General features: G+C 42.0%; 1 protein-coding gene across 5 annotated transcripts in view; it reads left to right on the top strand.

Annotated features, from left to right (window-relative positions):
• The window catches only part of LOC137881565 (A-type voltage-gated potassium channel KCND2-like), a 33,211-nt gene that overhangs the window by 14,060 nt on the left and 6,228 nt on the right, over positions 1 to 12,923 (top strand). The window lies entirely within an intron of this gene.

Consider the following 12,923-nt stretch of genomic DNA (forward strand, 5'->3'; position numbering starts at 1 on the left):
TTGGATTTGTGCTATCACAGCTCATTTTTAAATCACTGCTAAAAGATTTCACGTCAGTGCTCAGTTCAGGACAGTTTGCTGTCATTGTGTTGTAGCTTCACATTAGGTGTTTTACCATTTTGTCACAGAGCAGAATGTTGGAGTGGAAACTAACTAGATATATTTACTCAACTATTGTCCTTAAGTACAATCTGAGGTTCTTGGACTTTATTTGAGTATTTCTACTTTGTGCTGCTTTGTACTTTAACCTCACTACATTTCAGAAGGACATTTGTTTTACTCCACTGCAATTATTTGACAGCTGTAGTTATTTTGAAGATATACATTTTTCATACAAAATAATTGACCAACAAATAACATATGATGCACTAGTCTATATTAAACTACCCTGCAGTGTATGAAACAGTTACAATTAGGCTCACATTAACCAGCATTGTTAAAATGCTGCTTAGAATACAATGATGATGATGCATCATTGAATTCTAAGCAGCATTTTAAATTATTCATAGAATTATTCATAGTTATTTTGCTATTTTAAAGTACGTGTGGCTGAAGGAAAGTTTTGAATGAACTATTTGATATAGTATTTATATTAAGTAGTACTTCTTCCACCACTGGCCAGATCCTCCCAAGCTGTTTATGAAAATGTAAAAATTCCTCATTGTGTATTCAGTTCAGGTACTTTTTTAAAGCCTACATGCAAGTAGTGAATACACACTTCAAGGGGTAAGTTAGGCAACCAACTAACAAGGTCAGACCAGGTAAACATAATGAAGCATTAAAATGACAAATCCTAATCTTTTCCTGTCAATGCCTTCTGATACTGTAATGGTTGGATTTTATTGACTTAAAAATGGCAACAATTTAGAAGCTTTATTCAGAATGGAATGGGCAATAGTTGCTGTAGATTGATATGTTCGCCTCGGTGTTATTGAAGTGTGGGTTCTGCTCCCACCTAAAGGATTTTCTGCCTGTGTGTCTCTCTGCAGGCATCCTACTCAGGAGTATCTCAAATGCTTAAGGATTGCATTTCCATGCGGGGATTTTCGCTTCTTTTTCAAGGTATTAGCGCAAAACCGTAAACAGTTGATTATTATTTGTATTTTTCCCCTTAGCCAATTGTCCGTAATCCCTGTGGAGGAGCTTTATAGTTAGATTTCTGGCATGCATGGCCTTATCTTTACATAACGGCCACAGACAAATGGAGTGTGTCTCATTTTGACTAAGCCCCACATTTGGGCCGAAAGGCAACGGCAAGCAAGTGAGTTGGACAGAGAAGAAAGTAGCTCAGACAGTTAGCATTAATAAAGCCGGACACTGCAATCATTTTCAGGTCCAGCTTAGTCTCATTTACCTGCATATGCAGACATGCTCTCATGTGCAGTGAAACAGACACTATGTGCATTCCCAATGGAAATGCTGTTAGCATATGTGGTGATGTTTGGTGCTCGGGTCCTTACTGTCCTCTAGAAGTCACAGGAGAATCATGCCTGATGATCCCGGGAGACAGATCCAGCGTCAGCCTCTCTAATGTGACATTCAATTACCTCCAAAGGTGAAGTGGTCTCATTCGGATCAATTTTTGCATGGACTTTGCTCTACGGTTTACACCTCGGGACTCTTCTCCACACTTTTGTGTACACATGTTGGTGACAGAAAAACAAGCTGTGTCTCCGCCGTTCCAAATCCTATCGTCTTCTCTATGAAATGGCATCCATCAAAGTTAATGGGCTGTAATCATCACCACAAATACACTGTCACACATCCCACTGCTCGCTCCTGAGTATTCAACTCCCAGTCAATGGGATGTAAAGAGTGGCAAGCGCATGGAATACATTTTCCCATATCATTAACGACTCCAAGTAGGAATTGGAAGAGAATCAAAAAACGTTGCCATTTTTCAAGATTTCAAAATCTCGTCTTTGGGGACTGCAGAGAAAAAACATTTATCAGATGTGCGTTTGACATCCAGTCGATACTACTGACACTGTATTTCGGGAACTTATCAACATTGTCATCTTGTCAAATAATTCTTATTAAACTGTGTCACTCACTACCGACAGATCTGCTGTGTGGTAAATTTATTTTCCAAGCAGCCAATCTTGCCAGCTTCAAATCAGGGTTCAGCAGGGTTCTACTTATCTCCACCATGTATATACCGCTGGACATCTGATTATACGGTACATCACGGCACACAGGAACACGCACACGTACACAAACTACTCTTTCTGGTATGGCAGCACTCCAAGTAGACTGTCCCTGAAGTATTTGTGTGTTTGATAGGATGTTTTAGCTGTAGCATCCCCAGAAGACAATTTGTAGACCTCAACAGATGGAGTAGTCCAATTAGAAAGCGGGCAAATGAATGGGAGAGGTGGGAGACAAACGTTCCAACTCTTTCTCTCTCCCCCAGGACAGACTGCTAATCTTAGAGTGCAGGTACAAAACCAACATCGCTTCTGTTTTGGAGGGGAAACATTTAAAAAAAGAGAAATAAAAGAGAAATAAAAGCTGAAGCAGGCAGGCAGGCAAAAAAGCGCCTGTGATTTGATTTCTCAACACTACACAGTCAATTTGATACAGCTTGCTCTCACTCCACATCTACAGTATGTAAAAATATCTCCTTCTGTTGTCTGATTCTTCAAGGGCAGACATCCCACAAAGCAATTGCCTTGCCATCAGCCAAGACCAAAAAAAGGAGAAGAAATGAAAAAGTGCTTAAATATAGCAACCCCATGGGATAGTGGGAGGGAGGGCGTGCTGTAGTGTGATTAAAATGAATAACCTTAATTCAGTCACGATTTGTTAACGGTACATTCAAATGTGCTGTCTCGGTTGGAGCCAAAGCTGCGCCGTTACACCGCCTGTCTTCAGAGTGTTAACATCATTATTCATCAGGAGGCCTGTCCTCTGCAGTGACGGAGACGCTGAAGTTAAAAATAATGGGGAGTTGTGTCATTAAGTACACATGCTTTCTCCCGCTGGCCCAGGGTCAGTTTAATTCAGGCTTCAGCCACCCCCTGCTGTGAAAGCAGACACAGCTATAAACTCCTTGATGACTGATAGATTGTGTGCCTGCAAGACCAATTTTCATCGGTAAAATGACCTTTCGGTTGCGTCGTTGTTGTTCCACCCATGGCCCCGAGTTATTATTTTTCATGTCATTTTTTGATTTGACAGGAGAAGTCTCGTGGAGTGAAATGGAAAAAGTAATGATGTCCCCATGCGCACAAAGAAGCGTGGTGCAGTTGGGGAGATGGTGGATATGGCTGCAGCTAGCAGCTCCGCTCTGCCCCAGGGGCCAGTCAGCAGCTGTTAGAAGAGATGTAGCTCTTCCCAATACTTCCCCACAGGTTCTCGCTGGTTCCTGGTACTTGCTGTTATCTGGGCTCGCTGCTGTCGCCAGTCTGGCTGCTGTCCACACTCTCTGAGAGACCGCTCAGTACATTTTTACGCTTCACCAGTCTTTCTGTCTCATCCCAACCTCCGCTATTCCCCTCAGCTTTACTGTGAGAGTTTGAACCTTGCAGATGTTTTTTTTTTTTAAACGGCTGGAATTTGTACCTTGATGTTTGTTTCAAAGACACTCTAAGGAATTTTAAATGCTTTTATTCACTGGTATGACAAGTAATCTGAGGCCATTTATGCATTGAGCTCGTATCTACTTGCAGTATTCCATATGAGGCATAACTATCCAGCATTAGTTGTTTTGGATGTACAGGAAGCAAGTGTGAAGATAAGGGGCTGCAGCTGTTTGGTGTAAAAAGCTGAGATAGACAATTTAAAGTTGCAACTCAAACAGAATCTAAAAAGTTTTCTGGTGTTGAGCATAAAGAAAATCGATCATTTACCCCCAACATGTATTATCCTTAAACTTTCTCTTTTCCTCCAAATTCTAGAAATATATTTGGTCTGTTGAGCGTTACCTTTTTAATCTTTTATAGTAATATTGATCTGCCCAGAGGCTGCAGAATGATAGTCAATCAATCAATTCATTCTTGACTTAGATAGAATAGTGGTTTGACTGGCAATCCCAATATAAAGTCAACTGACTAGCTCGTTTTTCTTCATCAGTGGGTGGTGTTTGCTCATCTGTCTGAGACATGGATCTGTTGACCAGTGAGCTCAGTTTTGATATCAAAGTATTCACAGGTTCTGTCATCTCAAATGAGAGGAAGCGCTGCCTTTCTTTGTCTTCTATAATTGGCAATTAAATAACCTTTCTGTTTTGAACTGTTGGTCAGGACATCAGACTTCAGGTCTGATGGGCATTTTCAATTATATTTTTTTTACATTTACATGTAAAAGTGTAGACAGTTAACAGATTCGATGGATACTTTCGCAATTTATTATTGCATTTCCATAACGTTCGGGCATGTGAGAGACAATTTAAAAATGGAGTTGTCAAAAAGAAATATAGAGGCTTTTTTTTTCCCATAGTGTGATGAATTCCAAAATTTCAACTCAAAAGCGTCTTTCACTAAACCCTCCCTGACTGTTAAATGCCTTCTTTCAAACTTTGAATTTGCAGCTGAGGCCTTATGCTTTGAATTTGAAGACTCTGAGCACAGATGACTCTGACACCACTATGATAGCTTCATGGGTTATTTTCTTAGACTTGACAAAGCCTCTCCAGAACACATTATACATCTGTTTTTACAAGCTGAATACTCGTCACTATGAGGAAACTAATCTTCATATGTAAATTGGTGGAGAGCCCAATAGATACATTTATAGCAAAAATTATCAGTAAATACAGCTCACACCTGTTTCTTTACGGTAGGTGTAATATTACCAGGAGCACAATTTCACTGAGCCCAAAATCTGGTGACTCTGTTCTGCCGTTTAAAGTGCAGATTTTTAGATACTGTAACTCATGAATGCACACGCTGCAAACTCAGAGTTAAGGGGCCATTTGGTGGAGGGAGCTGATATCCAGCGGCTGCTCTGTGTGGAATCGCACATCAAAGTTAATCTTGCACCGTCTGCTCTGGTGCCGCGGAGCACTAATCTGCTGTCAGTGTAATGAGGCTCCTGGACCGGTTCTCCTTTCCAACACAGAGGCGCTAATCCGCAAGACCTTTCACGTTTTTCCTTTTCTCCATCACATTAACGCAACAACAAAGGTCACAGGGGTCACTTTGATATCTCATCTGGTCAATACTAGTTGACCATATGCACACGTCCTTATGTACCAGTAAGACGCTAGTTTGGCCCACTGTGTCTTTGTGAGGAGGAATTTGCCATTGCTGAACATAATAAAACATATACTTATTTATATATATTTTTTGGCGTTTTCACTTTTAACCCCACCTTAGGCCTTCACCAGAGGTTGGGTATCTTGCCACCTGCTTGATCAAAGCTTTCTGTGTTCAAGAAAATGCCACCACTCTCGCCCGCATGCAGATTAACCTATGATGAATACTGAATGAGGTCATTAGCATAATCACTTGAGTGTCTGATGATTTCATTTTATTATCACGTTCTCTCATAATCCATAGCACTGGCGCCCCATCGTGCTTCCAACTCCTCTTTCATGTTCCTTTGCCCTCCCCGTTCAGCCACGAAGCAGTGTAATTGCATTATCAAAGTATTATACGGACGTTGTGGGAATATCATTTTAGCCCCTGGCTTTCTAACGTATTGTGAGGAAGACGGTCAGAAATCTCAACATGGAACGACAAATTAGACTTTGAGCAATGTTTGAGTCAGTTTACCGAGTTTCATCATGTCCTGACTGATGGAAGACTTGCTTCATGCAGACCTCCCCTGATGCATATTATTATTCTCACATTTGCTGTTTGCAGGATAGCAAGCTATTTTTATGGGTCCATGTGGACACTTAACCCTCGTAAAACTTCTATTAATACAGTACAGCCATTCATCTTGTAATTAAAAGAAATCTCCGTAAGGAATTGGTTGTAGTCATGACCACGAGGAGATGAAATAGAGGTGACTTAGCACATAATAGCATTGGAATAGGGCTGCTTTTTTGCGTCGGACAGGAGTTGTTTCTCAAGTGTCAGCAGGTGTAGACTGGAGAAGAGCATAAGAAAAGAAAATGTCAAGCAGAGCTGTGCTATAGCACTGCACGATAATAGAAAAGGAAGAGAAAAAGGAAGAGAATGAAGCGTTTCATCTCCATCTCATAGTTAGAGGCAGCCAGGTCCAGGCAGAGGAAGGGTGAGTCAAAGTCAGGAATGGGAGAGCGGTAGAGAGGAAAGCTTTTTATCATCCCTGACTCTTAAGAAGATCTCCCAAATGAGAGAGGGCGTGCATGCTAATGTCAAAGCCGCGATGATAACTAGCCGCCTGGTTTCGTGGGGTGAGGGTTAAGCTGGGATTTGGAGGGCTGAGGGAATACATGTTTGATATGTGAGCGAGAGAGAGCGATGAGGTGCCTTTGCCAGAGCTATACGTGGGGGATTATTCTATATGGTTTATCTGTGTCTGCGCAGTTAGGAAAAAAAGAGGAATTTCACCAGTCTTTATTGGTTCTGTGTAGTTCCTGAGTTTCCACGCTGAACCTTCAACTGGAAGATCAAAGCCACATTGACACTGCTGCATCACAAAGTCTTGATTTACAATGCATTAACACCCACTGGCATGCAGCCATGCGCGCTATGGCTGTTTCCTTGAACTTCACATGCTAACCTTCAGCTCTACCCATCGCCTTTCACAAATCTGCAGAGACTGGTTCTCAGCTGGATTGTGGAAAGCATGAAAAACAATCTCTCACATCTGCTCCGCACTTCGATTATACTGCATTTCAACATCCAGTCAGAGCAATGTAGTGTGTGCATTTTTGCCCACAGAGTTGACGATGTTCACCTATCTCAAAGTTGTCCTTCCCTGTAGCTATTGTTCGCAGTTACTCATACTCCAGTGCTCTGTTTTTCCTCATGTATTACACCAGGCAGTGCGGTCTTCTGGCTCCCTCCTATCTCTGCTTTCCCATCTCGCCGTTATGTTGTGTAGTTCTGCCAGCCTCTCCTTCTTTCCCTTATCACCTGCAGTGAAAATCCAGCAGGCTAATCCCAGCGCCTCTGGGATTCCCCCCTTTTATAATGATGTATATCTGAGGGATAGCATCAGAGCAGAGTCCTATCGGCCCACACACTCTTAATCCCATCAGTCTTTGGTGTCCAAACCCAAGAGAGGCAGCGTTTGGGATGCTGTGCTCCCGGGCTGCAGCCAGAGATGCCGTGCTGAACATCAGGAATGATACGTGGTGTTTAGGGATCATGTTGGAGATCATGTTCATTTATTGTGCTTCTGATTCTTGAAACCTTGAAACCGTGTATGTACCCCAAGGATTGCATTGCAGTGTAGCTGTTCCACTGCATTGAAAGATTCCTGCAGGGTGAAAGCCACCAGTGATGCTTCCAGTCTCTCTGGTATTACAAATAATTTTAGTCTGTTTATCGTGTAGATGGATAAAAACAGAATGTGCTTAATATTTTAACATGCTGACCAAACTACAAAACGGATTTACATTTGCTTCATCAATAATATAGATTTATGGTACACGAGAGAGAGTTTTCTTCACTTACCCTTGTTTACCTGTAAATGCAGCAGTCTGTTTGCTGCATTTCTCTTTTCTTACTCTGCGGTCAGATTCACGATGCCTATCGGCACAGAAAAGAACGATCATATAGCCTTTCCTGTCTTGTTTTTACACACTCAATTTTTTATGAGAGCTCTTAATATGACATAACTACCCTCAAGACCTCTCCTGCAGTACTCCATAAATCTTGCGGTCTTCACAAATACACCCCAGAAAATTTATATATCCCTGTCACTCATGTTAGTATGCCTTTGTGACATGCAGGCAGCATAATCCATTTCTTGAGATTCTGGATTCATAGTTGTGTGAGCATGATGGAGTTTGGGGGGAAAATTACTTTTTTTTTGTTACATCTATTATTTAACTGTCAGCAAGGATGAATATTGTGCTCTTTCAGCCTTGTGGAGAAGGAACAGAGAACAGTATTGTCATGGAGCATTGCTCCATTTGCTCCTTGTCACGACTTGTAAAAAAAGCGCATATCTCGGTTGGTCAGTGTACGACTTCATCACTTCTGTGTCAGGTCCTCGGATAACATTTAATGTTGTGCCCACTCTGACAGTCTTTGGCCTTCTGCTGTAGCTTTACATTTCACATCACGGCCGCAGGACATGTCACCACTTTAAGGATATCCGATACTTCCCGACCTTGCCACTCTCCCGATGTCCCCTCGCTTTTTTAATGCCTCTCTCTGTCATTATCAACTTTTGATTGGTACAGCCAGTGACAGTATCGGAGTTTCAGGATAATTGACAGGTTTTGGTCTCACAGGTTTGGAGGGCTTGTCTGTGCTGTAGAAACCATTGAACTGTGAAACTGAGCGAGTGAATTACCTCAGGAAGCACCGATAGGGAGGAATGAGATGGTCGGTGAAGGTCAGATAGAAAATCGTGCATTCGACGAATTATCAAAGACATTCTGATGACACTCGATGCAGAGAGCATGTTTGGAATTTATCAATCTCGTCTTTTTGACATGATAACAAAAAGGCTAATCCCGTGTTGGACTAAAAGCGGTTAACCTTGACATTTTTTTTCACACTAAAGTGTGTTTTTCAAATGCCTGTGATGTTTGAGCATCTCAAAGAGTAAGTTCACCTTCACTCAACACCCACAACAGATGCCTCGGGGCAGTTGCTTGCGGATAATAAGAGGCAAACGCAGAGTGAGATGTGAATTCAAAACAAATCTCATGGAAGAAGGTGAGATTGAAATTTATTTAAGATTCAGATTGTCAGATTGCAGGCCCCTCAGCAATTATTGGCATGAAACAACGGATATAGATCATGCATGAGATAGGACAGTGTGCTTAATTCAGCTTGATTCTTATCAGCGGACGAATCAAAATGCTTAATGTATTAATCGAATTAGTTTAATTCCCTTGCTTCTCATTGAAATATCAAAGTGGAGTAGATCAAAGTGCGGTTTGATGAGATTCAATGTCTTTACCATGACGGATTTAATAGAACAGAGGCACACAGTTCAGCAGCTCCAGTTTCTCTATCACAGGGTTTCTTCATTTGAACACGTTGACCTTCATTGTTCACATCAGTGGAATCTAGTGCTGTGAGGCCATTCATTCCCTTTGCTTTTATTATTGCCTTTTACTACAGTCACATCCGCAGGAGGCGAGTTAGTTTCATCGTAAAACCCAGGAAGTGGAAGCTAGAAGTACCATGACAAAGGTGCCGGTGGATGATTGGATTTTAACTCTGGTGACAAAGCCCTCTCTGCCGAAAGATCTGCCACAATCCTTCTTGGATCCTAATTGTCAGCACTGCTAAGCTGTTGGCGTTGAACTCAGCTGGCGTGTGAGTTGGTCGGACCTCTATGATTACATCAGAAACTTAAGCCTGTGCTCAAACAAAAGGGGTTTTCATGCAAGAGTTGCCTTTCTCCTGCCAACCCCAAACTCTTTGATAGGTCAGTTTATTTCTGTGCAGCAGATGCAATGCTGCAAGCGATCAGAACGGGTCAGAGTTTTACAATTTAGACTCATTTTACTTGAAAAAGATTTCATTTCTTTTTGTTTGATTTTAGAAAAAAAGACCTGCCCTATCTCTGAGAAGAGAAATAAACAAATGACGTGTCTGTAAAGTCATCCAGATATCTTGTGTTTTTTTTTTTTCTCTCTCGCTTCCCACGAACCAGATGGCAGTCAGATTTCAAACACAGGGTTCTGGAAGACAATCAAGGAACAAGATTGCTTTTTTAGGAAGGGGGATTGGTTTAACTAGATGTCAAATTAAAGGCCTTTTCACACACACATACACACACACACACACACACACACGCGCACACACACACACACACACACACACGCTCACAGAAACAGAAACAAACAAGTGCATAATCTCATGGCTGGCTGTGTTTCTTTATCCAGGCGTGTCCATGTTTTTTGGGTGACAACGCTTGCTGTGCGGCGGTGAGGTCATGTACAGAAATCTGTCTCAGAGCACCCCCTGATGGAATACCACACCACTCTTAAGGTCAACTGCACAAACTCTGCCACGCAGGTTGATACAGGGACTCATGAATGTTTGATTGGTCTATTATCCGAGCCGGGCGGGGACATTCATCCCCCGTTTACCGGAATTCAAATAGTCCTTTTAGTCTGACATTTCTCCCACACCGTCTGAGTTTCCCTCTCTCTCTCTCAGCGCCCTGGGCTTCATCTGCAATGCTGTCATCTCACTGTAGGACAATTCTACACAATGCGCTGTTTTTAAGACCGGTGCTGGTGCGAGCACAGTATGGTTTCAGGTGGATGAAACTGGGGAATTGATACTCAGTCATTCCGACACTCCTCTTCCTCCTCTGCAGGGTGGATAAGGATCTGGCCATCCATCTTCGTGTCTCACCCATGTCTGCTTGGGGTAGCAAACGTGGGTACCTGGTAGTCGGAGACAACAAGAACAAAGCAGGAACATTACTTTAATCTCTCGTTGCTGCTAATTCCTGCCTCTGCCGTCATCCAGGAGGCAGAGCTTTGTGTATCTCAGCTTCCCCCATATGAACAATCCATCACTGTTAGTGTTTCTCTCCAGAGTGTGCTTGCTCCTTTCTTTTTTTCACCTGCCCCACTACTATGCGTTGCTTTCAAGAGAAAGGATCTCAATATATTGTATCCTCACAGATTGGACTTATTTTCACATCCAGCAGCATGTTGCGGCTCCTCCCATTGGAATAAAACACACTTGAGCAATCACGTTTACGTGAGAGAAAGCTTTCCTGCATTTTTTATGTGGATCTCTTAATAGGCTTTTAACAGTACATCCGGAATCTATAATTGACACCTGCTGTCAGGCTTCATCAGTGATTACATAGGAAAATTACTTGACCTGTAATGAACTGTAAAACTAATGACATCTGTGTGAGATTACTCAACTTGAAAGCAAACTGTTGTACATGAAGTCCCATCAAGCGTGATATTAAAATGTCCACTTTTACATCTTTCCGCCCAAGCTCTGTAAAAGCCCAGGCTGTTGGGCCCAACGTGATGGAAACCTGAGGCTAATGACTCAAGCAGACGGCCGTGGGCATTAGACAAGTTCATTTATGAAATAGTCAACCTCCCGTGTAGCGATACATTCACATTACCCTGCCTCACTTGAGAGACGCGCGGCTGTCACAGCCACTGAGCAATGCTGATGTCCTTTCCTACCTGCATTCATCTTCCTCTCAGGAGGTAATGGTCTTCTCAGGTCATTTGCGCATTAGGGTCTCGCTCATTCATCTCACCCACCTGTAATCCTCTGGATTGCTGGTCCTCCGCAGCACATACAGGGTTGTTTAGAAGACAAGGAAAACATACATGCTCAGAATCATTAATTTGCTCTCTTTTACTAAAGTCCCAGTGCTGCCTAAAGTGTCTGCAGAGGGCTATTCATGAACATGCAGGTAATGTTCAAATGATTTGTGGGTGTAATTTGCAGGTTTGTGCCTTGGAGAAATCAGGGTTTGTTTCCTATTATTTCACAATGTTGAATGATAATTACCTCTTTATGTGGCAACAGGATGTCAAAATGTGGCTTAACATTTTAATCTTGGTAGCAAGCAAGTGATTTATGTGTTTAGTACATTGAAACTGAACCGACTTTTCACTATTGTCACGAACAAATCAGTAGGTTTTAGCAGTGGAGCGCCCCTCAATGGTTGCTGAGTGAATGTATGTCATTTCCTAATCAAAAGATTATTCAAAGACCACAATGCCACAGAAAAGTTGATACGATAACTTTGTCTCACACAGTTGGCTGCTGTGCCATTAACCTTACCCAAACAGTGTCTGTATAGTCTATATTTGTACTGAACTGAAGTTTGAACCAGCAGCACTCTGAATATGAGGCTTTACTACTGAACAGAATCAGTGCTGAACGATTCGTTGACTACTGTTGTACCCACTGAAATGCATTTAACGGCAATGTAAATGGTTATCTTAGAAAAAAAGTGAGCGAACTATATGAAAATGTAAAGAAGAAATGTGTTGAAATAAATCAAACAAAACAATTGAAATCGGCGGAGTGATAAGTAAGGGGCACCGGACGTGTCGGCAAATGTAAAGAAAGTGAGATCATGAAGACAGTTTGATTTTAGCTTTACCTTGAGCCCAGACAGGTCTGACTGCCTGATAGAAGACAGCCACATTAATCTCTTTAATGGGGATGATTCAGTCCCATCTGACGTATGTACGACCATTACTCTGTTCGTGCTGAATGCAGCCTGTTCAACATTTGTATGATGTTGTAAAATCGCAGGCTTGTGCTTAGATCAGTGTCGCGCACGATTTCCAAAGAGATGCTTTTCTCTTTATCTCGAACACAAATAGTTTTAATGTGGTTTTAGTGTGTATCTGCATTCAGTATTCACGGTAATTGATGTGGGAAGAAGGACAAAACACACGTGTGGTTGTCGAGGCCCACACACTTCCATTTCTCCAGGGTTCGGCAACACACTGTTCCCTTCGCTTTTTGCTTTTACTTGATGTGATACTGCTCCCTGTATCTTTCACAAGCTGTTTGCGGCTAGCAGAGGTCACAGGGGATATGTAGCGCATTTGGTCATGATGTGAAAGCATTAGCCGGTGCCAGCAGGTGTGTAATTATATATGAAACAGGGTTTTAAAAGAGGAACATCACGATGGCATGTAGAAAGTAGGCCAAGAAGAACAGGCTTCACAAAAGTCCTATTTATTCCTCACCCACTTCAAATGTGTGACTTCGTTTTTGAAGTTGTGAAATAATCCAAGGTCACTCTGACTATTTCAGGACTATTAAAAATAACATTAGACACACAACAATTTAACATGATGAAACGAGCCTCCAGGGCAGATTCTTTCAAAGGAAAAATGTTCTTCTTCT

The sequence above is a fragment of the Cebidichthys violaceus genome, unplaced genomic scaffold (assembly GCF_023349555.1).
Source record: "Cebidichthys violaceus isolate CVI_PGR_0920_01 unplaced genomic scaffold, fCebVio1.0.p SCAF_3, whole genome shotgun sequence".
Taxonomy (NCBI): Eukaryota; Metazoa; Chordata; class Actinopteri; order Perciformes; family Stichaeidae; genus Cebidichthys; species Cebidichthys violaceus.